The sequence below is a fragment of the Canis aureus genome, chromosome 19 (genome assembly GCF_053574225.1).
Source record: "Canis aureus isolate CA01 chromosome 19, VMU_Caureus_v.1.0, whole genome shotgun sequence".
NCBI classification, from domain to species: domain Eukaryota; kingdom Metazoa; phylum Chordata; class Mammalia; order Carnivora; family Canidae; genus Canis; species Canis aureus.
The window spans coordinates 18640051-18667933 of record NC_135629.1 but is presented as its reverse complement, the minus strand read 5'-3'; the positions used below and the strand labels follow the sequence as shown (position 1 = coordinate 18667933).

The 27883-nt window shown below is 34.2% G+C and overlaps 2 long non-coding RNA genes across 12 annotated transcripts in view; one reads left to right on the top strand and one right to left on the bottom strand.

Annotated features, from left to right (window-relative positions):
- The window catches only part of LOC144289704 (uncharacterized), a 285074-nt gene that overhangs the window by 36339 nt on the left and 220852 nt on the right, over nucleotides 1-27883 (bottom strand). The gene's annotated exons all lie outside the window — the stretch shown is intronic.
- LOC144289702 (uncharacterized) overlaps nucleotides 1-27883 on the top strand; it is a 175398-nt gene that overhangs the window by 98440 nt on the left and 49075 nt on the right. For 7 of the 11 annotated variants that reach the window (XR_013357608.1, XR_013357604.1, XR_013357605.1 and 4 more), the window contains one exon: nucleotides 10314-10406. The exons of the other annotated variants lie outside the window; for them this stretch is intronic. This is a non-coding gene — a long non-coding RNA (uncharacterized LOC144289702). The remainder of the gene's footprint in view (nucleotides 1-10313; nucleotides 10407-27883) is intronic. 11 annotated transcript variants of the gene reach the window in all.

Sequence of the window (27883 nt, the reverse complement as noted above, 5' to 3'; positions counted from 1 at the left end):
AAATATAAATTTATTTTTTATTGGTGTTCAATTGACCAACATATAGAATATCCTATCCCATCCCATCAAGTGCCCCGCTCAGTGCCTGTTACCGCAGTCACCCCCACCCCCTACCCACCTCCCCTTCCACCACCACTAGTTCGTTTCCTAGAGTTAGGAGTCTCTCATGTTCTGTCTTGCTTTCTGATATTTCCCACTCATTTTTTCTCCTTTCCCTTCTATTCCCTTTCACTATTTTTTATATTCCCCAAATGAATGAGACCATATAATGTTTGTCCTTCTCCAATTGACTTATTTCACTCAGCATAATACCCTCTAGTTCCATCCACATTGAAGCAAATGGTGGGTATTTGTCGTTTCTAATGGCTGAGTAATATTCCATTGTATACATAGACCACATCTTCTTTATCCATTTATCTTTTGATGGACACCGAGGCTCCTTCCACAGTTTGGCTATTGTGGACATTGCTGCTATAAACATTGGGGTGCAGGTGTCCCGGCATTTCATTGTATCTGTATCTTTGGGGTAAATCCCCAGCAGTGTAATTGCTGGGTCATTGGGCAGTTCTATTTTTAACTCTTTGAGGAACCTCCACACAGTTTTCCAGAGTGGGTGCACCAGTTCACATTCCCACCAACAGTACAAGAGCATTCCCCTTTCTCCACATCCTCTCCAACATTTGTGGTTTCCTGCCTTATTAATTTTCCCCATTCTTACTGGTGTGAGGTGTTATCTCATTGTGGTTTTAATTTGTATTTCCCTGATGGCAAGTGATGTGGAGCATTTTCTCATGTGCTTGTTGGCCATGTCTGTGTCTTCCTCTGTGAGATTTCTCTTCATGTCTTTTGCCCATTTCATGATTGGATTGTTTGTTTCTTTGCTGTTGAGTTTATTAAGTTCTTTATAGATCTTGGATACTGGCCCTTTATCTGATACGTCATTTGCAAATATCTTCTCCCATTCTGTAGGTTGTCTTTTAGTTTTGTTGACTGTATCCTTTGCTGTGCAAAAGCTTCTTATCTTGATGAAGTCCCAATAGTTCATTTTTGCTTTTGTTTCTCTTGCCTTCGTGGATGTATCTTGCAAGAAGTTACTGTGGCCGAGTTCAAAAAGGGTGTTGCCTGTGTTTTCCTCTAGGATTGTGATGGAATCTTGTCTCACATTTAGATCATTCATCCTTTTTGAGTTTATCTTTGTGTATGGTGCAAGAGAGTGGTCTAGTTTCGTTGTTCTGCATGTGGATGTCCAATTTTCCCAGCACCATTTATTGAAGAGACTGTCTTTTTTTCCAGTGGATAGTCTTTCCTCCTTTATCGAATATTAGTTGACCATAAAGTTGAGGGTCCAATTCTGGATTCTCTATTCTGTTCCATTGATCTATGTGTCTGTTTTTGTGCCAGTACCACACTGTCTTGATGACCACAGCTTTGTAGTACAACCTGAAATCTGGCATTGTGATGCCCCCAGCTATGGTTTTCTTTTTTAAAATTCCCCTGGCTATTTGGGATCTTTTCTGATTCCACACAAATCTTAAAATAATTTGTTCTAACTCTCTGAAGAAAGTCCATGGTATTTTAATAGGGATTGCATTAAACGTGTATATTGCCCTGGGTAACATTGACATTTTCACAATATTAATTCTGCCAATCCATGAGCATGGAATATTTTTCCATCTCTTTGTGTCTTCCTCAATTTCTTTCAGAAGTGTTCTATAGTTTTGAGGGTATAGATCCTTTACCTCTTTGGTTAGGTTTATTCCTAGGTATCTTATGCTTTTGGGTGCAATTGTAAATGGGGTTGACACTTTTATTTCTCTTTCATCCGTCTCATTGTTAGTGTATAGAAATGCCATTGATTTCTGGGCATTGATTTTGTATCCTGTCACACTGCCAAATTGCTGTATGAGTTCTAGCAATCTTGGGGTGGCATCTCCATGATTTCTGATGTGATATGAGTTGTCAATCTTACTGAGTTGTTTTGTTTATGGATGAATTTCTCTTCTCTTTTTTCAAGATTCTGTCTTTTGTCTTTGATTTTTGACAGTTCAATTATAATGTGTTTCAGTGTGAACCACTTTGACTATATCCTATTTGGGGTTTGTTGAACCTATTGATAAATAGATTAATATTTTCATTATGTTTGGTAATGCAGTGTTATTATTTCTTCAAGTATTCTTCAAATATCTTTTCTATATCCTTCTCTTTCCTGAAACCGTAATTATATATATGTCGCTAAACTTGATTGTGTGTCCCATTGGTATCTTTGGATCTGTTATTTATCTTCAATTTTTTTTCTTTTGTTGTTCAAATTAGATAATTTCAAACAACCTATGTTCACTCTTGCTCAATCTTTCTTTGTCTACTCAAATCTATTGTTGAGCCCCTCTGGTAAATTTTCATTTTAATTATTGTACTAGCCAAGAACAGTTATTTTTTTTCTTTTCATGACTTAAAAGTTTCATTGATATTTTCTATTTAGTGAAATATAATTTTCATTCTTTCAGGTCTTTTGACATTCTTTCCTTCATTCTTTGAACATATTTAAAATAGCTGATTTAGGAGATCCCTGGGGGGCTCAGCGGTTTGACACCTGCCTTTGGCCCAGGGCACGATTCTGGAGTCCCGGGATCAAGTTCCGAGTCGGGCTCCCGGCATGGAGCCTGCTTCTCCCTCTGCCTGTGTCTCTGCCTCTCTCTCTCTCTCTCTCTATCATAATAAAATAAAATAAATAAATAAATCTTAAAATAGTGATTTAATTTCTTTGTTTCATAATTACAATGTCAGGATTTTCTCAGCGACATTTTCTTCTGTTGATTTTTTTTTTCCTGTGTGGGCCATACATTCTGGTTTTTTTAAAGCCCAATAAGTTTTTGTCAAAAACTGAACATTTTTAATATTATAATTTATAACTCTGGAAATTAGATTCCTCCCCCTCTGCAGAATTTGTTATCATAGTTTGTTTGGGTTATATCTTTTAGTGACTTTTCTGAACTAATTTTTAAAGTCTGTATTCTTTGCTGATTGTGGCTACTAAAGTCTTCTGTAACCTTTTTAGTCAGGTAATGATTACATAGAGATTTCTTTAAGTTCCTAGAACTAAGAATCATCTAGTCTTTGCAGATTTACTCCGTGTGTAGGGATACATTTCAAACATTTAGCCTGGCATTTTCCAACCCGATCTTATCCTTCACTTTTTGCTTGTGCTGATCCTTCAAGCTATCCAGATATAAGACCTCAGGAGTCCTCAATTCTTCTCTGAGCATGCACCTAATCCTGAACATGCATTTGGTCTATATTCCCAGGAATGTCTCTGAACTTTTCAAGGCGCTTCTTCTAAAAAGCATCTCATTCTTCAGCATTTCCTCCCATGGTATTTAGGTAGTCTTCTTGTTTGCCTTTATCACTGTTATCTTTCACTTTGGGCAGGAAAGATTAAAACATTTGTCTGAAAATATTTTCTGTACATGTCCCTTGGACGGCTTTAACATTAGAGTTAGGCAAAATAGAATAGACCTTTTGAGCCATTCTTATTTTTCTAAAGATACTCCATTTATTTATTCACAAGAGAAAGAGGGAGAAGTAGGCTCCCTGTGGAGAGCCTGATGTGGGACTCGACCCCAGGACCCTGGGATCACAATCTGAACCAAAGGCAGATGCTCAACCACTGAGCCACCCCAGCGCCCCTGAAGCCAGTCTTCTATGTAGTCACCAGGCAGGTGAACTAAGGATGGGTCTTTGAAAATGAAATCAGTCATATTCCCTTGGACACTGGTAGAATGCAATGTGTTATTCTCCAGACTCCTGCTGAATGAGAGCACAGAAACTGGGACAGTGGTCGTGGTGGTGGGTGGGCAGAGCGGAAGTTACACTGTAGTGGAACTCACTGTCCTTACTTAGATTTCATGAGTTCAGTTGGCACTCCTTGAATTGCTGCGGGCTTTCTGTTCATTTTCAGAGTTCTGAAAAAGGTTGATTCTGCCAGTTTCTTAGTTATTTTTATGGAGGGGCAAATTTCTGAAGTTTCTTACCTCTCCATTTTTGCTTACATTCCCTCCCCACAATCTTGTCTGTTCTGGCATGTTGTTCACTTTTTCCATTAAAGCCCTTGACATATTAATTATAGTTATTTTAAATTTATCTTCTGATAACTTCAATATCTGCATCATCTGGTCCTATTGTTTGCTTTGTCTTTCAGACTGCGTTTGTCTTGCCTTTTACGATACCTGCAATTTTTTGTTGAAAGCTGAGTATGTTCTGTTAGTAATAAGTACTGAGGTAAACAAACTTTTTATATTTATTTTTATCCACAGGTAACACTTAATTTTTTGTTTCATTGAGGTGTAACTAAAATATGGTCATATAATTTTAGGGTATACAGAATAATGACTTAACTTACAAATAGTGTAAAACGATTACCACAGTAAGTTTAATTAACATTGATCACTTCATTTAGTTACAGAAAAAAGAAAAACTAGCTTTTAATGTGAGGGTTTATGTTCATCTGACTAGGACTTAGCTGCGATTAATGATTGCTATACCCATAAGTGATAAAGGCTTTAAATTCCTCTAGTGTCATATTTAGCTCCTCTGTTGACTTTGAGTTCCCCTGGTATTCCCTAAGTATTTTTCTCTGTGTTTTCTGCTCTTTTAGCTATAATCTACATTATTATGTGGAGCCTGTTGATGTGGTGATAATACATGGGAATTATGGGAAAGAATTGTATTAAATCTACTTTTAGTTGACCTGTGTTTCTGGGTTTGGCTTTGACCTTCACAAGTGTTTGTCCAGTGGTAAAGGACTTCCTGCTGCCTCAACACACACCACTTAAGGGAGACAGGATAACTGGAGGGAGACCAAAGACCTTCTACCAACTGGGAAAGGCTCTGGTAAAATCTTTAGCTTCAGAGAGTACGCTTTTTTTTTTTTTTTTTTTTTTTTTTGACAATGCTCTGAGCATATTTCACTGGGATTAATCCTTTTTTTCTATCTAGAATCACAATATGATCTTTCTCTGGTCTTCACCCATCAGAACCCAGTTAGGATCTTGGTAAAACCTACTAAAGTGTCAGGACTCCCTGAGGGAGGCCAAAGGAGTGTCTCAATTCCACGCTAGTCCACACTGAGCCTCCAGTAATTCTTAAAATTACCACTTAAGTTTTTCTACCTGTTTATGTCTTCAGTTCCAAATAAGTAGATCTTGGCTATGATTCCTTTTATTGCTCTTTCTCTCCAGATCTGTCTTCAAGCTTGGTTATCTGATAGGTCCAAGAAAAATCAGTGATTTTCAATTTGTTTAGCCTTTTCTAGTTATAAGGGCAAGAGTGATGACTTCCAAGCTATTTACATATCAGAACTAAAAACAGAAGTCTGGGGGATCCCTGGGTGGCTCAGCGGTTTAGCGCCTGCCTTTGGCCCAGGGCGCCATCCTGGAGTCCCGGGATCGAGTCCCACGTAGGGCTCCCGGCATGGAGCCTGCCTCTCCCTCCTTCTGTGTCTCTGCCTTTCTCTCTCTATGTCTATCATAAATAAATAAATCTTTAAAAAAATAAAAATAAAAAAAATAAAAACAGAACTCTGTGTCTTTATTTTTAATCTCTTATTTTTCCTGTGCTTCTATTTGGATAATTTCTATCATTTTAACTTCACGTCCACTGATCTTTTTTTCCTCAGAATTTTATATGCCATTATGCCATCCTGTGAATTTTAATTTTTTCAAAGTTAAAAAAGAATTTTTCAAAGTAGTTTCCATCCTCAACATGGGGCTGGAACTCATAACCCTGAGATGTTCTACCAACTGAACCAGACAGGTGCCCCATACTGTGAATTTTAAATATGCAATATTGTGTTTTCCACCTTCAGAATTTCCATATGGTTCTTTTATATCTTCCATTTTTTAAAAGATTTTATTTGTTTATTCAGGATAGACACAGAGAGAGGCAGAGACACAGGCACAGGGAGAAGCAGGCTTCATGCAGGGAGCCTGAGGTGGGACTTGATCCCTGGACCTTTGACCACACCCTGAGCGGAAGGCAGACACTCAACCACTGAGCCACCCAGGTGTCCCTATCATACATTTTTCTACTCACTATATTAATGCTTTTGTTTAAATTCTTGAGCATATTCAGGATATTTATGATTGCTATTTCAAATTCCTTCTGTGCTATTTCCATTATCTATATCATATCTTGGTTTATTTTTATTGGCTGATTTTGCTTTGTGATTATAAGTTATAATGTATTCTACTATCTTGTATCTCTGTTCTAGAAGTATCTTCAGTCAGGCAGTTCAGTTATTTGCTGATGAGTTTTTAACTTTAATTTCTTAAAAGCCTTCTTTTGAGGCTTGACTAGAGCATATTTACAGTAGTAACCTTTACATTAAGTCTAGTTTTTTTCTTTTTTTTTTCAAAAAGATTTTATTTATTTATTCATGAGAGACAGAGAGAGAGAGAGAGGCAGAGACACAGGCAGAGGGAGAATCAGGCTCCATGCAGGGAGCCCAATGTGGGACTCGATCCCAGGTCTCCAGGATCACGCCCTGGGCTGACTGCGGCGCTAAACCTCTGAGCCACCGGGGCTGCCCAGCTAGTTTTTTCTTAATATTAAAGTGTGACTGTTCTCCCTACAGAGTGCCTCAGTGTTCAACAAGGTCTCTGTATTCTGAATGAGTTCTGGGAGGTTCTGCATATAAACTTCTAGCCAATTTTTGTTTTGTTTTACTTCAGCCAATAAAATATTTTCCTTTGACAGTAATGATGAGTACTTATTCAAGACTAAAAAAACTTCCCACGAAGACTGCTAGAGCTCTTTTTCACTAAGGCTTCCTCCTTTCCAGTACTTTGTCTCACAGATTACAGCTAATTTAGCTTCTCCTGATTCTCAGCAGTGTCTCTTCAATTTATCAAGATCTTCCTTCTCTGCTTGGGACTGTCTTTCCTGTGTCTCCAGGTAGGAAGCTGTGTCAATTTCAAGGTGCATCATTTCTTTTTCTTCTTTCAAGGATCACAGTCCTGCCTGCTTCTTGTCCAAATGTATCAAAATAATTATTTCCTATGTTCAGTCAAGTTCTCTAATTCTTTATGGCAGGAGGGCAAGTTTCATACCAGTTATTCCTTCAGAGTCAGAAGCAAAAGTTCTAAATTATACTTCCATGTCATTGGATTTCCATAATGTAAACCACCATGAATTTTTAGGGCACTATGGAATAGCAAAATAACCTTAACTTTATAGAGATTTATTGGATGAGTGCTAAGGAACTTGTTAGTTTCCTTATTCTTAACCAATTTTATTCTAAAAGTAATTTCTTAATCTTATGGGTTTTGGAATTCTATGCACTTTCACATGATAATACTGTTTTTAATCATTCCATTACTTGGCAATGGATGAATTTCAGTCCCCAAATTTTCTTAGCATACATTCAAAATTAGCAAAAATAAATTGATGCAAACAAGAATAATGGTAACCATATTAATGAATATTTATGGAACCTTAATTCTGTGCTAGCCAGTGAGCTTGATGCTTTATGTAGTTTATTTCATTGAAACTCTACGCTATCTTTATTTTTTATTTATTTATTTTTTTTAAATTTTTATTTATTTATGATAGTCACAGAGAGAGAGAGAGAGAGAGGCAGAGACATAGGCAGAGGGAGAAGCAGGCTCCATGTACCGGGAGCCTGACATGGGATTCGATTCCGGGTCTCCAGGATCACGCCCTGGGCCAAAGGCAGGTGCTAAACCGCTGCGCCACCCAGGGATCCCTCTACGCTATCTTTAATAACAATTGTTCTTATTGTACCTGATATTACAAATGAGAAAACAGCTAAGGTAGGTATTATTATTATACCCACTTTTATACATAAGGAACTAAATGCTTAAAAATATTCTATGTTCTCAAGGGTATGAACTTAGTTTTATCCCAGGAAAGTATGAATAAATGCTAATTTCTCTTTAAAAAAGAAAACAATGCAAATTTAATATGTATGATTTAGGATATTCCTGAAAGAGTAACCTTAAAAGCTAAAGCTAGATGCTTTTTTCAGGAGTGTGAAAAACATTTTTCAGTTAAAATTACTTGCAGTATCCATTTGAGATTTCAAAGGCTCATCTTAGAAACATGTAGCTTATCTCACGCCTTTTATTTATTTTCATTTTATAGTTATTGACATCATTGTTTTGTGGAGACAAATATTTCCCCATTTCTAATTCCTTTATATATAAATATTTATTTATAATCAAGCGCACCATCATTTGTATTTCTCCAAAGATCTCCGTACCATTACAATCTGTTCTGTTTTACTCTAGACATGGATTTATTTATATTCCAGCACCTCCCAATTCACTTTGCACATACTGTAGTGGTATTCATTATGCATTTGTTGAATAAATGAGTAAATGCAATAAATAAGTAATGAAAGCCTGAAGTCCCATGTCTGCTCTCCAGGTTCCCTCTGCCAATTACTTACTCTTTTTGCTCACCACAGAATTCCACATCTCTAAATCACTTATAGTGTGGACGAGTTATTGCACTTCCATAGAGAATCTGAATTCCTGCATTTATTCATCTTTCCTCCCCTCTTCTTTTGACTTCTACTTCTCTGAATTACAGATGTGCACACACGTACAATACACAGACACGCAAGAACATTCATACGCTCACACAGTTTCCTTGTAATTGTGTTATAAGTTTTTGTTTACTCTTTCATAATAGAAAATTCCTTGTAGACATGAAACATAATTTTCCTTCTTCCAACACCTCACTCCTCATTTGCAGTGAATGGAATCAATGTGTTCATCAAGGATTGCCCACTCCCAAAGAAAATGCTATCTAGTATGATTTCTTGATTGTTTAGCACAGTATTCTATACAGAATTTGTTCATATTTAAATTTTTGAAAAGATTTTATTTATTTATTCATGAGAGACACAGAGAGAGAGAGAGAGAGGCAGAGACATAGGCATGGTGAGAAGCAGGCACCCAGCGGGGAGCCTGATGCGGGATTCGATCCCTGGACCCTGGGATCAGGGCCTGAACCAAAGGCAGACACTCAACCACTGAGCCATTCAGGTGCCCTGTGTTTAAGGATTTTTGCTCCTACTCTTACTGCTGAGATATGTGTGTGTGTGTGTGTGTGTGTGTTTATCACATATGGATACTTATATATCACAAACACTGCACATAGCATTTTACTTTATACTCACTCTCTTTACAGTACAAATAAGCAGATATAATCCCAATTTCTAGAAATGTAAATTATAATATGAAGAGAATATCAGTTTAACTGAGGCATAACGATATAATATAAAGAGAGAACACCCAAAATATTTATATTAAAGTACAGAGTAGAGTGAAATTCATTAGTGTTAGTAAAATATTATAAATTATTGTTAATTATATATACACACATATACATATATATTTCTATATTTTGGAAGTATAATGCTAATAATGTGGAAAAGGTTATAAAATAAAATTAAGAACATGGTTGTGGATATCAGCTCTGGGATTAAATGTTAGCTCTGGGCATGTAAGCTGTAGGGTTGTTGGGAAGTTAAACTCCCTGATCCTCAGAGATAATACCTTTTCCATGGCACCGTTTCAATGATTGAGTGGTTAAAAGTCATTTCCCCCAAATATTACTTTTCTCTGTGTACTTCCCCAGCTGTTCACATATTTACATTTCACCTGTTATTTACTTAATATTTCTATGAAAGTACTCATATTGGTTTTTGTATTTAAAAAGAAAGCAATAAAGAGAAGCAGCATTTTTCTATTTCATGTGGAAACTAATACATACATGTTAGTATAAGAAATTTAGTGTATTTTTGATGATATCCGTACAACTGTAATTGGGTTAATGCTAATACTAAATTAAGATGACTTAGAAGTAAATATGGTATAATTAAACTACTGTTCAGTAAATTGTGATTGTGATTATTGCTGATAATTAAAATAGTATGATAATAATAAAATAAATTATATTTTATTAGAAATATTTTTAGGGAGAAGATGAAATTTCACTCTGGTAGCTAAGTAAAGAAATTTGGTAAATAGGTACCAATGATTCAGGCAGTATTCTGATTTCATTTACTTAAAACCTAATGTGATACAGTGTCCCAGTTTTTGCTTTAAAATATATCAGAAGGGAAATAGATTTGGTGCTTGAGGTCCAAGCAGGTGAGCAGATTGCATTTCTGTCAAGCCTCTATGTACTGATGCTGCTGGTTCTTAGTTCACACTTTGAGTACTACTGCTCTAAGTCATTTAGTCCACCTTCCCTTGTTGTTCATTTGCACATTTACTTCTGTCTTTCAGTGAGAATAAATCTATACCTAGAAGGAATGAATCCACTTAAAGTAATAGGAGATTATTTTACATTGAGGGACTTCCCTAAATAATCTACAACAGGTTAGTCCTATTTCTTGACTTTGACAATCCATTTCACCTTCCCTAGCTCAATAATCCTAGTGATCCTGACTCAAAATAAATCTGCTATATCTACTTCTACCTATAGAAGTTGTAAGATTCCATATCCCTCATCATTGTGCTCACTTTAGCAGCACATATAAACATATCCCTTATCATTTGGAAAGACCAAAGAGCATCAAATTTATGAATGGATGGAAATGTCTCTGTGTTCCAGATGGTTCAGGCTTTGGAGAAAGTTCTGTCATTAAACGTGTCCATGGACATTAAAGGTCTGAATCATGCTCTCCCACCATGCCTATCTCCCCTGCCCCACTGAAATCCATCGTGAAGCCATGTCTCTGCTTTTAAATGGTATTTTTAGGGGTTCCTGGGTGGCTCACTTGGTTAAGCGTCTGTCCTCAACTGAGATCATAATTCTGGGTTTCTGGGACCAAGCCTCATATCAGGCTCCTTGCTCAGTGGGAAATCTGCTTCTCCCTCGCCCTTTGCCCCTTCACTCCATTCATGCTCTATCTCTTTCTCTCTCAAATAAGTAAATAAAATCTTTAAAAAATAAGTATATAAATGTGTTTTTAATCATTCAAGGGTCTTAAGAAGATTGAAGAGCACCCTGGGAAGGATGACTTTGACTCTTGGCATGCACCCTACACTCAAGCCTGCCTTCTGCTCCACCTCACTACTTGTCCTACAAAAAAAGATTCTATTTTAAACTCATACTTATTACAGATTCCTCAGTTCCTCGTAATGCCTTGCAATGTTTTTAATTTTTTTAAAGATTTATTCATTTATTTTAGAGAGAGATCAAGTGTGGTCTAGAATGGGGGGAAGAGCAGAGGGAAAGAATCTTCAATCAGACTCCTCACTGAGTGCAGAGCCCCACTACAGACTTGGCCTCACAACCCATGAGAGGACCTCAGTGAAATCATGAGCTCAGCTGAAACTAAGAATCAGATGGTCAACTGACTGAGCCACCCAGGCACTCCACAAATATTTTTAAATTCATTTTTCCTTAACTGTTTCCTTGATTACTAATGTTACTGCCTTACAAATCCTGTTAACTATATTTCCAATCTCTCTTTACCTAATCTTTTTCTAATGTTTTTATGTCCTATAATATAATATCAGTTGTCACTTCTTTAGCTAGCTACCATTTTTCTAAAAATTTATCTAGTTTTGTATTCTCTGGTAGCAATCTAGAGTGAACTTTTCCCATTGATTCTCTCAAGCAAGGTCCATATTTCATTGTCACATTTGATTATTGGTTTATATAATGTTTGACAGATTTGTAACTGTTTTTTTCCATGATTTCTAAAATTCCAGCTAGTGACTGCTCTTGTTTTCATTCATTTTTCATATTTTTAATAAAGATCATCTGAATTTAATTTGTCATTTGAGTTGACTTACTTAGCTCATAACCCTTATGTGATCAGGTGAATATACTCTTCTTAAGTTTTTTTATTTGCAGTTATATTTTAGTTTATGTTGATTATGCAATTTTAATTTTTGTATGTATTTTAGGGAATGCTGTTACCCTATACATGCTTAAAAGTCAAGCCTTCAGTTTTGCTGAAAGGGACAGATAACTGTATGATGGTCAGCAACTAAAGGTGTTACTAATTTTTCGGTCTTGAGCAGTCATTTTGTGTAACCACTACTAGTTTGAAAGTAAAAAGAGTAATTGTGTTATGCATTAAGAGCTTTTACTATGAAAAACTGCCCTGGTTGTAACTGTTGTTCCTAGTTTCAATCTCTTGTGTTCTCTTCTAGTTCTTCTTCCTTTCCTTAGCTCTCAGTGCCTTCAGAAAATCCTCTGCTGTCAAACTTCCAAATTCCCTCACCAAAACCTGCTGTTTCATGGAGTTGTATCCATTTTTAGGAACTTTTTCTGAAATCCATCGATGTCTCCATCAAAATCTACCAGACCTTGGCCTTTCCTTTTCACTATACCAGTTTATCAGACAAATTATCTGATAATTTTTATGAGCAAATATGGATGCTTAATCACTTAAACATAGGGATGCCATTTATTGAACACAAGGGCAAGAAGTGTGATGGGACTTCTCAAGGACCAGCTAGAATCAGGAACTGGAAAGCTATATTTATTCACTGATTTTGTTCTGTTTAGAAAACATGGTCTAATTTGTTAATTCATCTCTATAGACATCATTTTGTTCCTCCATGCGTATGTTCATTCCAGAGCTCTCAATTTCCTGTTTGTATTAGCAAAACAGATGATCAGTCTCTTAGTTACACAGGAATGGGATGCCAAAGTAGGCCCACACTGGTATCAATTTCTAGCCCTTTATCAATAAACCGTTTCCAGGAGAAAGATGTGTAGTACAATTGTAACCATTGAGGCTGACCCCTGAGGGTAAGAACAGCTGTCATGATTGTGGATTTTTCAGTCATGGAAAAACTTGGTATGTGGGTTCTTATTTATAAATGCATATTTGAAATTTAATATTATAAAAATAAAACTTGCAAATGATAAAGCACATTTGGGTAGAACATTATGATACCAAATGAAAATAAAATATACTATTCCTGAAGTAATCACTTTTAATTTTTTAAATTTACTTTCTTTTTGCATATTGTATAAACTTAGCATAGAGAAAAAAATGCTTAATATGCAGCTTAACCATGTTCGTAGTGTAAACACACCCATGTTGTCAGTATCCAGATCGGCGATTGAATCAATAGAATATTACCAGCATCACAAAAATCCTCCTTATAGTTTTTCTGTCATCACAAAATGTAACTACTACCTTGTCTTCTAATATCCAAGATGAGTTTGCCTGTTTGTTAATTTTTCATAGATAGAACTATACATGTTTGGTTGTTTGGTCTGATTCTTTTGCTCAATATTATGTCTTAGGGTTTTATCTGTATTATATCATTGTAGTTTATTTTCAAAGCTACTTATTTTCAAAGTATCTAATTTTTATGATACTATATCTAGTCTAATGTCCATACACACTTGCATTATTTCTAGGTTTTGGCAATTCCAAAATACTGCTATAAGCATTTTCGTGCATGTGATTAGCTGTACATATAGACACATTCTTGTTGGATGTACTCCTAGAAGACATATTTCTAAGGAATAAAGTATGTATATATTAAATAGTGGAAAGGAGCTTTCCAAAATAGTATACCAATTTACACCCAAACCGTCAGCATATGAGAATTCTAGGTTTTCTACATACTAGAGAACATATGGTATTGTTGGCCTTTTTGGTTTTAGCCTTTAGGCTGTCTAATCATATTACATTGTGTTTTAATTTACACTTTCTTGATGACTATTATGGTTGAACATCTTTTCATTTGAATATATATATGTATATATATATGTATATATATGTGTATATATATATTTGTGAAAGTGGCAGGTCAGGTATTTTGTTAACTTTTTATTTGCTTTTGGGACACCTGGGTGGCTCAGCAGTTGAGTGTCTGCCTTTGGCTCAGAGTGTGATCCTGGGGTCCTGTAATTGAGTCCCACATCGGCTCCCTGCGTGGAGCCTTCTTCTCCCTCTGCCTGTGCCTCTGCCTCTCTCTCTGTCTCTCATGAATAAATAAATAAAATCTTTAAAAAATTTTAAATTTGTTTTCACACACACACACACACACACACACACACATTCCATATACAGATCTTATGTCAGATAGATATATGGCAAATACCCTTTCCAAATTTGTGTCTTGACTTTTCACTGTTCAGTTGATCCTTCTTTAAATGTACAAAATTAGACCTTTCTTGAAGTCCAATTTGTTGATCATTGACCATAATTATGTTTGGTTATTTTGGTGTCTTGTTAAAGAAACTTTGACAACCTAGGATCATGAAGATGTATTCCTAGATTATCTTCCAAATGAGTTTCGTTTTAGCTTTCATGTTTATATCTACAGTTATTTTTTGTATATTTGGCGGAAGGAGACACAACATATTTTTTCCATATGAATACCCCCAGACACAGAACCATTTTTAAAAAGGCAATTTACTTTACAGTGCATTGCACTGGACCTTTGGTACCAGTAAAGTCACCATATATGTGTGAACTTGATGATCAGATCTATTCTATTCTATTGGTGTATTTACATATCCTAGCACCAACAGCACATTGTCTTAATTGTAATAAGTATAGCCATCTGGTACCAAAGGCTCCTTATCTTTGTTTTTAACAATAGCATTGGCTATTCTTGACTTTGCATTACCGTATTTTGGAGTCTGTGGTCAGTTTCTTTCAAAAATATCTGCTAAGAAACTGACAGATTGCATCAGAACAGTAGGTAAATGTTAAGGAAGACTTAGATTTTTTAGTACTAAGTCTTGCCATCCATGAATATGGTATATCCTCCATTAACTCATGCCTTCATCAGTGGCTGATAGTATTTAATGAATTTACTGTCTAAGAAAATATTGATATTCGAATGTTAAAACTGGTTTTACACACCTCAGCCCAAAGAAGATCATGAGGTATGCATTCCAGATATCCAATTTAATTCTAGTGGAATGGTGTTAAAAGTGATGATAAGATGAAGAGGACAAGATTTTCCACTTTTTTCATATCGTAAGAAATAACGCCTTTTCTCAAATGCTTTAATTTTCATAGTGTCCTTAACTTGACATTTTGAAGTGGTTGTTTTGGTATTTGCCTAACTCTTATGCAAATTTATTCTCCTTCTTTATCCTACATCTGGTATTTTTAAAAAAGTTTATGTTTAATGTCTAAGTCACAAAAATTCATTTTGGAAAGAAATATGGAATTTGATTCCTAGATTAACAAGGAAGAGGAGAGAAACTCTGTTTCTCACTAAATATTCATACAGCTAAATGAATTAGGTGTATGGTTGGTGGAAAAAATTTTTCAGGCATCCAAACCAAGAATGCGGTTTCTTTAATAGATCTAATCTCATATTCAGAGATTTTAGGGAAGAGAAAATTATTTTAGGCATGAAAAGAAGGCATTATATATTAGTTTGTCAGATGTGATTTTCAAGTGACTATCTTCACATCGAGAAAATAAGCTCTGTGTATATCTTCATCATCATCATGATCATGATCATCTATCTAGCATTCTTTTCAATACTGGCTGAGGACATTTACACTATATTTCTATCCCATTATCTTTGATTCACTGTAGAATTGGATATATTTCACATATTTTTCACATCTCAGAGAAAAGACTAGTGACCTAGGAGCTAGAATACATCTGAAAATATACCTTTAAAACAATATTTATCATGTTTTATGACAGAATCACAGAGTTATAAGAGAAAAGAAACTATTCATTGACAAAGAATTCTTGAGTGTCTCACATTTAGCAATTTTTGGTAAACAATGGATAAAGGTTCGGATTGTTTTGATCTGAAAGATTTATGTAATAAATAAGTATTCTGACTTTTAACTTTATATCTACTCTTCTGATGAAGTGAAATGTCTGCTTTCACAAATGTTATACAATGTCAAATTGTTTCATGGTGATGGAAATGTGTTTAATAAATACATTATCAGGAATTATTTAGATATAATAATATTGAAACAACTAATAATTATAATAATAACTAATTATTCAACTATTATTCATAATAATTATAATAACAACTAATCAACTATATTCATGTTCATGATGGGCCATGGACTTTGTCCTATAATAAGCTTATGGAGTAGGTACTAAAAGAATTCCCATTTTACAAATAAAGAAATTCAAGTTCTGAGACATTAGGTGGAAGGCCAGGGTTTCACAGTCAGTAGAAGGCAGTGATAGATTCAAATTCAGGTTTATCCCACTACACAGCTATGCTTTTTAACATTCTACTGCATTCCATGGACACAAACACAAAATACATATCTTTGTCGTGAATTTCCAAGTGACAGCATATTTGCACATATAACACATATGTCTATTAACCATTTGAGAGGTGGATTCCTTTTAGTTTTTGGCTATTAAGAGCAGAGTTACAATGAACAAGTATGTACAAGAGTTTGTATTAACATGTATTTTCTTTTCTCTTGGGTAACTATGTGGGGGTGAAATTCTTGGTTGTTAGGAAAATGTACATTTTATATTTTAATATATTGCTGACTGTTTTTTAGAGTGGTGGTATCATTTTTGCATTCCTAAAAGCAACACATGAGAGTTCCAGTGGCTCCATCTTCTCAGCTGCACTTAATATTGTCATTCTCTTGAAAATTTTAGCAAATTTAGTGAGTGTATAGTAGTGTTATGTTGTGATTTTATTTTGAATTTCACTGATGACTAATAATGAAAATATTCTAATATCCACTAATGACTAATGCTGAAAATATTCTGAGATGCTTATATGCCAGTTGTACATCTTACTTGGTTTGTGTGTTCAAGTTTGTTGCCCATATTTTAAAATTGAGTTGTTTATCATCTTACTGAGTTTTAGAATCCTTTTATATTCTAAATACAAGTCTTTTATCATATATTATTTACATATATTCCATCTCTGTCCCATTCTATGGCTTGTTTTTCTTTTTGAAGAGTGCCTTTTGAAGAGAATTTTTTTTTAATTTGATGACATCCAATTTACTATTTTGTCCTTAACATTTGTACTTAACTGTCCAAACTAAGAAATATTTGCCCATCTCAAGGTTATAAACATTTTCTACCATGTTTTCTTTTGGAATTTTCTATTTCCACCTATAATATTTTAGTTTATGGTCAATTTCAAGTTAATATTTGTGTATCATGTGAGGTAAATATCAAGGTTAATTATTTTGTTTATGGATACCTAATAACTTCCACACCATTTGTCAGAGTATGCTTTCCAAACTGAATGACCTTGGCACTTTTGGGGATAAATCAAATGACTGTATAAGGGTAGACATATTTCTAGACTCTTTGTGCTATTGACCATGATGTGTATTCTTACTCTAATTTATTGATTACTGTAGGCCCTATAGTAAGTCTTGAAACCATATAGTGCAAGTTCTTCAACTCTGTTATTCATTTTCTAAACTGTTTTAGCTATGGCTTTTACATTTCCATGTAATATTTATAATCAGCTTGTCAAGTTCTACAGAAATCCTGTGGAGATTTTGATTGATTTAATGTTAAATATAAAAAACATATTGTAGAGAATCATCTTAATACTTAGTCTTCTGATCCATGAATATGTTTTTTTAAGATGTATTTATTTTAGAGAAAGAGAGTGGCAGGGAGGGTCAGAGGGAGAGGGAGAAAGAATCTCGAGTAGACTTTACTCAGTGGGCAGAGCTCAAATTGGGGCTCTGTCTCACAACCGTGAGATCATGATGTGAGTGGAAACTAAGAGCCAGATGCTTGACCAACTGCACCACCCAGATGCCTCCATGAACATGGTTTAATTTAATTGCTGTTAGTAGATGCATATATAAATTGCTGTTAGTAGACACATATATAATTCTATAACATGTTAATATTATTTTATATTGGGTAATTGTTATTATGTGTTTGTGTGTGTATAATACCCTAGTGGCATTTTATCTCTTATTAAACTCTGACTGATACAGTCATCTGTAACAATTTTTAAAAATCAATAAAAGCTTTTTATGTCAAAGGAATGATGTCACATGTCTAATTAAATGCCAGTGTTGCATATTGGGCATAATAATGCCTGTGCAATTAGATCTCTTTTCAAAAACCAGCTCAGACTTATATTCCATGTGACCCTGGAGAAGCTATATAACTTCTTTGAGCTTATTTTCCTCATTGGTGAAATCAGATTGTGAGAACTACCAGAGATAACAGATCAAGTGCCTAATACTTACCCAAGCACTTAAAGAAATGATAGATACAATTATTTGTATTGTTGTGGCTGTCAGAATTAGTACTAAAGACATGGGTAATTTCATCTCTATAAAATCATCTATCCATATAATAATATTTAAGGAGACACAATGATAACAGTATTTTCTCTCTGGCAGAATCATAATAGCACTTTATTCCAGGGAGGGCATTTTGTTGCTAAAGTACTAAAAATGCTTTTTAAGAGGAAAACCAATCTGTATGCTTAAGTAAAATTAATAATAGAATTTAAAAAATAACACTTCTTGAACATTTGTGAAAGAATCCCATTCACATTTTAGAATTGAGTTATAGTTCACATGCAATAGAAGAAAGGCACAGATGTCAAATGTTCATTTTGATGCATTCTAACAGTTGTGTACACCCCAAAACAAGGCAAAAAACGTTATGATCACCCTCCTGCCCCTTTCTAGTCAATTTCCTCACTGAGTCCACACAATCTTATTTCTGTCAACAAAATTTACTTGTGCCAATCCTGGGACTTCATAGAAAAGTGTTTGGTTTCTATCATGCCACATAATGTTGCGATGATTCCCTGTTGCTACATATATCAACCCTTGTTCCTTTTATTGTTGACTAGTAGTATTCCATTGTATGAATATGCTACACATGTTGTTTATACCACTCTTTTGAAGATAGACATTTGGATTGTTTTTAATTTTTTGGCTATTGTATATAAGCCTGCTAAGAACCTTCTTAGAAAAATTATTTTTAGATAGGTCTTTATGTCTCCTGAGTGAAGATCTAAGTGTGAGTTTTTGTGTCATAGGGTGCTGATATATTTAACTTTCTAAGAAATTGCCAAACATATATCCCAACTTGTAATATTTTATGCTCCCATCAACAATGTATGAAAGCTACAGTTGCTCCACCTGATTACCAACATTTGGTATTGTCAGCCTTTCAAAATTTAACCATGTAAGTGTGTACAAAATGGAATCTAATTCTAGTTTCAGTTTGCACGTGCTTGATGACTAGTAGCATAGATCTTTTTTTTCACTTGCTTATTGGTCAGTTGTACATCTTCTATTGTGAAATGTCTATTTAGATATACGCATATTTTTGTTATTTTTCATTATTTTTATAGCAGTGTAAAAATATATATTGTTTATATAAGTTCTTTGTCAGATGTATATATTGAAGATAAATATCCACATCTCTACCTTCCATTTATATTTTCTTAATTCTATATTTTGATGAAGTCTAATTTATCCATATTAACAGACCTTTATGGCTAGTGTTTTATGTATCCTAGAAATCATAAAGATACTTCTAAGAGGCTTTATGGCTCTATATTCTACAATTTGTGGTTCTTTTTAATTCAACTTTTGGGTAAAAGGTACTGGTCAAGCTTCATTGTTCTTCTTCCAGATATCCAGCTTTTCCAACAGTATTCATTAAAAGATTGTCCTTTTCTTACAGAAAGGATTTGGATCTTTGTCAACAATAAGTTAGAAAAATATGTATTGGTATCTCTGTACTCTTTATTCTGTTACATTAATCTATTTAATTACACAAATAGAACAGTATCTTCATTACTAAATCTTCATACATAGCCTTGAAATTCAGTAGTAAAAGTCAATATTGTTCTCTTTCAAGATTGTTTGGGTATATCATATTGCTAACATTTCATAATAAATTTTATTTTATTTTATTTTATTTTTTTCATAATAAATTTTAGAACCAACTTGTCAGTTTCTTTAAAAATCCTGCAATGATTTTGACTGGGATTTAGTTCAACCAATTGTTTGTTTTGGTGAGAACAGAAAGTGATGTCCTTCAATCCATCTTATGGTGTATTTCTCCATTTATTTAGATCATCTATGGTTTTTCTCAACAATTATTTATGGTTTGTGGTGTAGGTAGAGATTGCACTCAATTTATACCTACTTATTTGATATTTAGACATGCAAATTGTATGTTACAATTTTATTTTCCAATTGCTCACTAATGAGATATAGACCTATCATTGAACTTTGATTATTGACTTTATATCCCTTGGCCTTGCTAAATTCACTAATTCCAGTATTTAAAAAAAAAATCTTGAGATTTTCCTATATACGTATTTATGTCATAAATAATGCATAAAATATTAATTTTTCTTTCCTTTCCTTTTTTATTACTTTTTTTTGGTTTCATTTTAGGGGCTAGACTTCTAGTACAATGTTGAATAGAAGTGGTGGGAGAAGATACCCTTTCTTGTTCGTTATGTTAGGAGCAAAGCCTTCAATGGTTCACATTAAGTAGAGATTTAGTTCTTCTTACCAGTGCTTTTTGTCAGATTGAAGACTTTTCCTTCTATTTATATTTTCCTGAAAATATTTTATCATTCCAATTATTATAATGATACTATGTTTCTCTATCTCATTTTTTCACTGTAATTTACATTAATGAATTTTCTAATGTTAAATTAACCTTGTATTCTTGGAATAAATTCTACATGTTTATGATATATTATTTTTTATATATTGTTAGATGTTAGTTACTAATATTGCCTTAAGCTATTTGTATTTATGATTATGAATGTTAATTGGTCTGCCTTTATTTTGTCAGGTTGTGCTATCACAGTTATGCTGATTTCATAAATCAAGTTAATTTGTGCTCCTTCTTTTCATTTGAAAGATTCATATTATTTCTATCCTAAATATTTGATAGTACCCGTAAGTGAAAAGATCTAGACTCAAAGATTTCTGTGGGATTTTTTTAAGTTTTTATTTTAATTCCAGTTAGTTATAATACAGTGTTATATTATTTTAAGGTTTACAATATATCAATTCAACAATTCCATACAGTATCTGGTGCTCATCATGACAAGTCTACTCCTTAATCCCTATCACCTATTTAATCCATCCTTCCCCACCCTCTCCCCTCTGGTAACCATAAATTTGTTCTTTGTAATTAAGAGTTTGTTTCTTAATTTGTCTCTTTTTTTCCCCCTTTGCTCATTTGTTTGTTTCCTAAATTTCATATATGAGTGAAATCATGTGGTATTAGTTTTTCTCTGATTGACTTATTCTCTCTAGCTCCATGTATGTCATTGCAAATAACAAGATTTCATTCTTCTTCGTTCTTTTTAATGGCTGAGTAATATTTCATTATACACACACACACACACACACACACACACACAACATCTTCTTTTCCATTCATCAGTTAATGGACACTTAGGATGTTTCTATAGTTTGGCTATTGTAAATAACGTTGCTATAAACATTGGGTTGTGTGTATCACTTTGAATTAGTATTTTTGTATTTTAAGGATACATGCCTAGTAGTGCAATTGATAGATCATAGGGTAGTTCTATTTTTAACTTGTTGAAGAAACTCCATACTGTTTTTCAGAGAGTGGCTGCACCAATTTGAATTCCCACCTATAGTGCAAGAGGATTCTTCTTTTTTCTACATCCTCATCAACACCTATCATTTCTTGTGTTGTTGATTTTAGTCATTCTGACATTTGGAAGATGATACCTCACTGTATCTTTGATTTGTATTTCCCTACAAATATTTGTATTTGATCAGTGATACTGAGCATCTTTTCATGTGTCTATTGGCCATCTGTATGTCTTCTTTAGGAAAATGTCTTTTCATGTCTGATGCCCATTTTTAAATTGAATTATTTGGTGTTTGGGTGGTGAATTTTATAAACTCTTTATATATTTTGGATACTAACCCTTTATCAGATATGGTATTTCACAAATCAATCAACATGATATACCACATTAATAAAAGAAAAGAACTAAATGATCATTTCAATAGATGCAGAAAAAGCATTTGAAAAAAATACAATATCCATTCATGATAAAAACCCTCAACAAAATAGATTTAGAGGGAGTATAACATCAACATAATAAAGACCATATATGAAAAACCTACTCCAAGTGTCATCCTCAATAGGGAAAAACTGAGAGCTTTTCCTCTACTATCAAGACAAGGATGTCCACTCTCACCACTTATTTAACATAGTACTAGAAGTCCTAGTCACAGGAGTCACATAACAAAAAGAAATAAAAGTCTTCAAAAAAATACATAAATAAATAAATAAATAAATAAATAAATAAATGTCATCCAAATTGGCAAGAACAAGTAAAACTTTCTCTTCTTGCAGATGACATGATACTCTATATAGAAAACCTAAAACACTCTACAAAAAAACTGCTGGAACTAATATACTAGTTTAGTAAAGTCACAAAATACAAAATCAATATACAGAAACCTGTTGCATTTCTATATACCAGTACTGAAGCAGCAAAAGGAAATTAAGGAATCTCTTCCATTTACAATTGCACCAAAAACCATAAGATACCTAGGAATAAACCTAAGCAAAGAGGAGAAAGACTTATAGCCTGAAACCCATGAAACACTGATGAAAGAAATTGAAGAAGACACAAAGAAATGGAAAGACATTCTATGCTTGTGGATCGGAAGAACAAATATTCTTAAAATGTCTATACTACTCAAAGGAATGTATACATTTAATGCATTCTCTATCAAAATACCAACAGCATTTTTCACAGAGCTATAACAAACAATCCTAAAATCTGTATGGAACCACAAAAGGTCCCAAATAGCCAAAACAACCTTGAAAAAGAAAAACAAAACTGGAGGCATCACAATTCCAGACTTCAAGCTCTATTACAAAGCTGTAGTCATCAAAAAAGCATAGTACTAGCCCCAAAATAGGTGTAGATCCATAGAAAAGAACAGAAAACCCAGATGTTAACCCTCAACTATATGGTCAATTAAACTTCAACAAAGCAGGAAATAATATCCAATGGGAAAAACATCTCTTCAACAAATGGTGTTGGGAACACTGGACAGCTACTTACATAAGAATAAATCTGGACAACTTTCTTGCACCGTATACACAAATAGATTCAAAATGGATTAAATACCTAAATGTGAGACTTGAAACCATAAGAATCCTAGAGAACACAAGCAGTAACCTCTTTTACATGGCCATACTAACTTCTTTCTAAATATTTCTCCTGAGGCAAGGGAAGCAAAAGCAAAAATAACTGTTAAGACCATCACAATAAAAAGCTTCTGCACAGTAAAAGCAATAATCATCAAAACTAAAAGGCAGCCTATGGAATGGGAGAAGATATTTGCAGTTTCTGTAATTTTTATTTTTCAAGGAATTTATTTTATCTGAGTTTCTGAATTTATTAGCATAGTAGGAGTTCATAAGTTTTATTAGTTTTTTTCCAAAGATGCAACTTCTACCTTTATATATCTATTATTTGTCATTTACCTCATTAGCTTCTTTCAATTTTTTATTATTTCATTTAAAATTCCCTTTGGTTTTAAACTTAATCTTCTTAAATTTATTTTAAGTTAACTGAGACATTTTTATGGTCCAAATTATGCTGAATCTTATGAATATTCCATGTGAACATGAAAAAATGTGTTCTACCTTTGGTGACTGTATTGTTTTATAAAAGTCAACTCATTCAAAGTGATTGATGGTAATTGTGTAAATATTCTATATTTCTACTGAATTTTTGTCTACTTCTTCCTACATGTATTTGTCCACTAATTTGTTTTCTATATTCTAATTTTTATTGTTTACTTAATTTTGCTCACTTACCAAATATCCTGTTTTTTGCTGCTGTTACTAATGTCAGAAATTTAATAACATCAAAGAACAAAGATTTATTATCTCACTTTCTGTGAGTTAAGTGTCTAGGTATGTGTTACCTGGGTCCTGTGCTCAGGTTCTCACCTAGCTGAAATTCAGGTATTGGCTGGGGTTACAGTTTCACCTGAGATTTAGGGTCCTCTTACAAGATCACACCAGTATTTTTCACAGAATTTCCTTGAGGTTATAGGATCTATGTCCTTCATGACTATTAGTTGGGGTTCACTCTCAGTTCTTGGAGGCTGCCCTCAAAACCTAGCCATGTGGTGCTCTCACAATATAGCAGTTTATTTTTGCAAAACCAGCAGGAGGAGCTCTCATTAGTCTCCATTGGCAAGGTCTTATTTAACATAGCATAATTTTGTGGGTGATTATCACATTCACTAACTTTGTCATATGGTGTAACTTAAGGCAATGACTCTTTCATGGTAGTCACCAGTCTCACCTATACCCAGGGGAAGAAGATTAATTATTCAGAAATGTACAGAAAGGGTCCAGTGTTTTGGGAACCACTGTAGAATTTGTCTATCTCAAGGAGAAATCAAAATGAATCAATACCGGTTTTTTTTTTGTATATATTAAAAGTCTCCAAGTGCATAAAACTACTGTAATAAATTTATAATTAACTGGTGACTCCTTGCAGTAACAGGCTTGGGCATGGAAACATGGCAGTAGGACCTGAGCCATGTTTGAAGATCCATGCTTTATGAAGATGAGAGAGATTTTAGTTACCTTAGGAATATCTTAAGAGTAGAAGCTTGTATAAGAGGACCTAGGCACTGCCTTGTGGCAAAAGGATTTCAAAAAAGAATTCACTGCCAGGATGCCTGGGTGGCTCAAGTCCATTCATTAAGCATCGGATTCTTGATTTTGCTTAGGTCATGATCTCAGGGTTATGAGACTGAGCCCTGGATTGGGCACTGTGCTGAGCGTGGAGCCTACTTGAGATTCTTTCTCTCTTCCCCTCTCCCTTCCCTCCCCAACCCCTCTCCATGTGCTCTCATGCCCTCTTTCTCTCTCTCAAAAAAAAAAAAAAAAAAAAAAGAATAAATCAATTCACAGCCCAAAACATACAATGAAGGAACTTAAGGGAACAAAAAGTTACAGGACGCTTGGGTGGCTCAGTGGTTGAGCACCTGCCTTCGGTCCAGGGCATAATCCCAGGATCTGGGATGGAGTCCCACATCAGGCTCCCTGCATGGAGCTGCCTATGTCTCTGCCTCTCTCTCTCTCTCTCTCATGAATAAATAAATAAAGTCTTTTTAAAAAAATCTTTTAAAAAAAGTTGAAAAGATACTTTTTGAGTAAAATATGTTACAATTGTGACCTGAACACACCTAGTAACCATAAAATTTTAGTAAAGGCCATAAAATTTATCAAAATAAATTAATATGTTCAGAATTCTTGTTGAAACCAGGGAGAGGATTCAATTCCATGTCATAGCTGATGTGAGGGCAAACTGGAATCAGTCTGGGTAGATGAGAAGACTGACATCTCTCTGACATTGGAATTTGCTATTTCATAAATATATAATCAGTCCTTAATACATTTTGTGATGAGAAAGTGGGGAGAAAACATCTTTCCCTCCTTTTCTTCCCCTTAATCCCTTTCGGGTTGCGGGTTAGCTTAATGACTCTTACACAGTATGTTAGAAACATTTGGCTATTTCTTAAACTTCTTAGAAGCTTAATTGTAGGAATAATTAGCTGTGAACACAGAGTTTCATAAAATGTTGATTTCACTTAAAAAACTACTTCTGAATATTTACACAGTTCAGAAAAATACAAATATATATATAGCAAATATATAGCAAAATAACACTGATCCATATTTTCCCTTCCTGTGGAAATCTTAGCCTATTTGCTTTCTTTACTCTGCTTGTTTTCCTCCTCCTTTTTTTGCTCCTCTCTCTATCTCAACTTACCACTCTACTGATTTTATTAAAATTATACCTGCACAGTGTAACCAATTAAATAATTAAACAATTACACAGTGATTAATTGCAAGATGAAAATGAAAACAATAACAATAAAATACACTATAAACCCAACCCACTGCTATGAACATTAGGTGACTATCATTTCATATTTTACATGTAGTAGAGAGGTAAAGAGAATAATAGGCATAAAGAGGTCACATAATTACAGCTACTTTTAATTTTGGAGTAGTAATTTGAAAATAAAAATTTAATAGCAGATGAGAACCTCAAAATTGAGTAAATAAATGAACTTCAAATAAATATTTTTCCACTGCAAGAAATATTAATAAATGATCCTTTAGGTTGAAAAAAGAGATTATAAAATGCATTAGTAGTTGGATTCTATTCTTTATCTCATGTTTCCCTATCATGAACAGTAAAGACAGATATTCTCACAGGTCTCCTTTCCACCCACAACCATCTGTTTTTGTTTCAAATAACTGAATGACATTTACAAGTGTTGATAATATTCTTGGTTTATATTTGCTTTCACTCAGACATTTGTAGATGTTGCTCTATTATCTTCGGACATCGAATCTTGCCACAGGTATGTCCATAGACAGCCAGCCTGGTTTTTCTCTATTAGTTAGTTAGGTTAGTTTGTTTTCCTTTCTGGGTGCTTAAAGAGTTCTTTTTTTTTTTTTTTTTTTTTTTCCATCTTTGGGATACTAAGCTCTTTCTAAAAGTGAAGTATCTGCATCAACTTTGAAACATGAAAGATTATTAAATTTATAGTTTTTCCTTATTGAAAGAAAAAAGAATTCTTACATAATTCCATCTCCTTTGCCAGCTTCTTTAGCTTTCTATGAAATAATGTCATGATAAATTAAATTCTTTTGACTTTTTCACTTGTATTCACTTTGCTTACCTTAATTATTCCTTTTATATCATGATTTAGTTCTTCTTCTATTTGGATCCTTCCTATTTTTAAAAAGATTTTATTTATTTATTCATGAAAGACACAGAAAGAGAGAGGCAAAGACTTAGGCAGAGGGAGAGGCAGGCTCCACACAGATAGCCTGATGTGGGACTCGATCCCACGACTCTGGGATCGTGCCCTGAGCTGAAGGCAGATGCTCCACTGCTGAACTACCCAGGCATCCTGCTCCTTCCTATTTTTAAATTTATTGTCTAACATTGTAATGATGACACCCCTTTGCCCTGCAGTGTTTGTTTGTGATTTTCATCTCCTACTGTCATTTATTTATTGTTATATGCTGTTTTGTTAAATTCATATTCTTACTAATTTGTCCTCTTTTGTGAAGCAATTATGAGGAATTTCATTCTATTTGAGATTTTAATCTTTTCTGAATCTGATTATTTATTTTCCTATTACATCCTTCTTCCCCTCCTTTTTAAATTTCTCCATTGCTCCTTCCTTTCTGCCTTCTTTTTTTCTTCATGCTTTCTGTCCTTTGAATTATATCTGCATTATTACTGCCTTTCTTTCATCTTGATTCTGCTGACGATATCCTGCCCATTAACTCTTTTGCTCTTAGAGTGAATGGATCTTGACTTCTCTCCTCTAGTGTCTAATTTGTCTTCCCCTCCAAGCTAGAGATGAGAGTTGGTGATTGTATATCTTAACCACATTCCTGCAGATCAAGAAGGAATGGTAGGGTAAAGGGTGTGAAGGTGAGGGGAGTCAGGAGAGCTCAAAAGAAGTTTTGGAAGCAGAAGTCCTGAAGCAGATTTCAGCCTCTCTAATTGGATTTTTTTTTTCATGGAAAACATAGGCTTTGGAATCTTTTCACCTCTGATATGTAGCCCTGGAGTCTTTAGTTAATTAAGTTATTCCCTTTGTTATCTTCCTTGGGTTTACCTGTAGATTCCATTACTTTTCCACACAAAAAGAACAGATAAAATGGATGTCTACTCAGTTGCTTCATTCCAAATTTTGGAAAGCATTTATAGTGAGTAGTCATGATATTTTATTAACTAATTAGTAAAGGGGCTAACGCATGAGAATAGTGTTAGGAATCAAGGGGTTTATCACCAATATTATCTTCTAAAGACTCTTCTGTGGT